Genomic DNA, 2,347 nt, shown 5'->3' with positions numbered 1-2,347 from the left:
GAGCCAGGATTCTGCTGGAAAAAGCACCGTCAGAATGCAATATTTCGGAAGATCAACAGTGGAAGGAAATTATACCAAAAATCCTATTTTTCAAGATGACGAAGGAAGCCAGAAGGAGGAGCTGAGAAGACCCAGGGTGGGCCCACACCACTGGGCGGCGCGGCCCATGGCCTGGCCGCGCCACCTTGTGGTGTGGGGGCCCCACAGCCCCTTTCGCCTCCTTTTCTTCGCGAAACCCTTCATCCCGAAGACCTAAGCCACAGAGGATACCTCGAAAAGAGTTACAGCCGCCTCTGCGGGGCGGAAAACACCAGAGAGAAAAGAGCTCTCCGGCGGCTGAGATCCGCCGGGGAAATTCCCTCCCGGAGGGGGGAAATCGACGCCATCGTCACCGTCATCGAGCTGGACATCATCTCCACCGCCATCACCATCATCTTCATCATCATCACCGCCATCTCCACCGTAGCACCTCGTCACCGCTGTAGCAATTTGGGTTTGATCTTGATTGTTTGATAGGGAAACTCTCCCGTATCGATTTCTACTTGTTGTTGATGCTATTGGGTGAAACCATTGAACCAAGATTTATGTTCAGATTGTTATTCATTATCATATCACCTCTGATCATGTTCCATATGATGTCTCGTGAGTAGTTCGTTTAGTTCTTGAGGACATGGGTGAAGTCTAAATGTTAGTAGTGAACTATGGTTGAGTAATATTCAATGTTATGATATTTAAGTTGTGGTGTTATTCTTCTAGTGGTGTCATGTGAACGTCGACTACATGACACTTCACCTTTATGGGCCTAGGGGAATGCATCTTGTACTCATTTGCCAATTGCGGGGTTGCCGGAGTGACAGAAACCTAAACCCCCGTTGGTATATCGATGCAGGAGGGATCGCAGGATCTCAGAGTTTAAGGCTGTGGTTAGATTTATCTTAATTACTTTCTTGTAGTTGCGGATGCTTGCAAGGGGTATAATCACAAGTATGTATTAGTCCTAGGAAGGGCGGTACATTAGCATAGGTTCACCCACACAACACTTATCAAAACAATGAAGATTAATCAGCTATATGTAGCGAAAGCACTAGACTAAAATCCCGTGTGTCCTCAAGAACGTTTGGTCATTATAAGTAAACAAACCGGCTTGTCCTTTGTGCTAAAAAGGATTGGGCCACTCGCAGCAATTGTTACTCTCGCACTTTACTTACTTGTACTTTATTCATCTGTTACATCAAAACCCCTTGAATACTTGTCTGTGAGCATTTACAGTGAATCCTTCATCGAAACTGCTTGTCAACACCTTCTGCTCCTCGTTGGGATCGACATTCTTACTTATCGAAGATACTACAATACACCCCCTATACGTGTGGGTCATCAAGCATCTAAGCTTGGGGATGCCCAAGGCATCCCCTTCTTCATCGACAAATTATCAGGTCACCTCTAGTGAAACTATATTTTTATTCCATCACATCTTATGTGCTTTACTTGGAGCGTCTTTATGTTTTGTTTTTGTTTTGTTTGAATAAAATTGGATCCTAGCATTCATTGTGTGGGAGAGAGACACGATCCGCTATTGCATATGAACACGTATGTTCTTAGCTTTATTCTTAATGTTCATGGCGAAGGTTGAAACTGCTTCGTTCATTGTTATATGGTTGGAAACAGAAAATGCTACATGTGGTAATTGGTATAATGTCTTGAATAATTTGATACTTGGCAATTGTTGTGCTCATGTTTAAGCTCTTGCATCATGTACTTTGCACCTATTAGTGAAGAAATACTGTAGAGCTTGTTAAAATTTCATTTGCATGATTGGTCTCTCTAAGGTCTAGATATTTTCTGGTGAGGGTTTGAACAACAAGGAAGACAGTGTAGAGTCTTATAATGCTTGCAATATGTTCTTATGTAAGTTTTGTTGTACCGGTTCATACTTGTGTTTGCTTCAAACAACCTTGCTAGCCTAAGCCTTGTATTGAGAGGGAATACTTCTCGTGCATCCAAAATCCTTGAGCCAAAAACTATACCATTTGTGTCCACCATACCTACCTACTACATGGTATTTTCTGCCATTCCAAAGTAAATTGCTTGAAGTGCTACCTTTAAAATTCCATTCTTTGTCTTTGCAATATATAGCTCATGGGAAAAATAGCTTAAAAAACTATTGTGGTATTGAATATGTACTTATGTATCTTATTTCTTAATAAGTTGCTTGTTGAGCGATAACCATGTTCCTGGGGACGCCATCAACTATTTCACTTTGTTGAATATCGTGTGAGTTGCTATGCATGTTCATCTTGTCTGAAGTAAGGGTGATTTATCATGATCAAATGGTTTGAGTATGCATATT

The sequence above is a fragment of the Lolium rigidum genome, chromosome 6 (assembly GCF_022539505.1).
Source record: "Lolium rigidum isolate FL_2022 chromosome 6, APGP_CSIRO_Lrig_0.1, whole genome shotgun sequence".
NCBI classification, from domain to species: domain Eukaryota; kingdom Viridiplantae; phylum Streptophyta; class Magnoliopsida; order Poales; family Poaceae; genus Lolium; species Lolium rigidum.
This window is presented reverse-complemented; position numbering follows the sequence as displayed.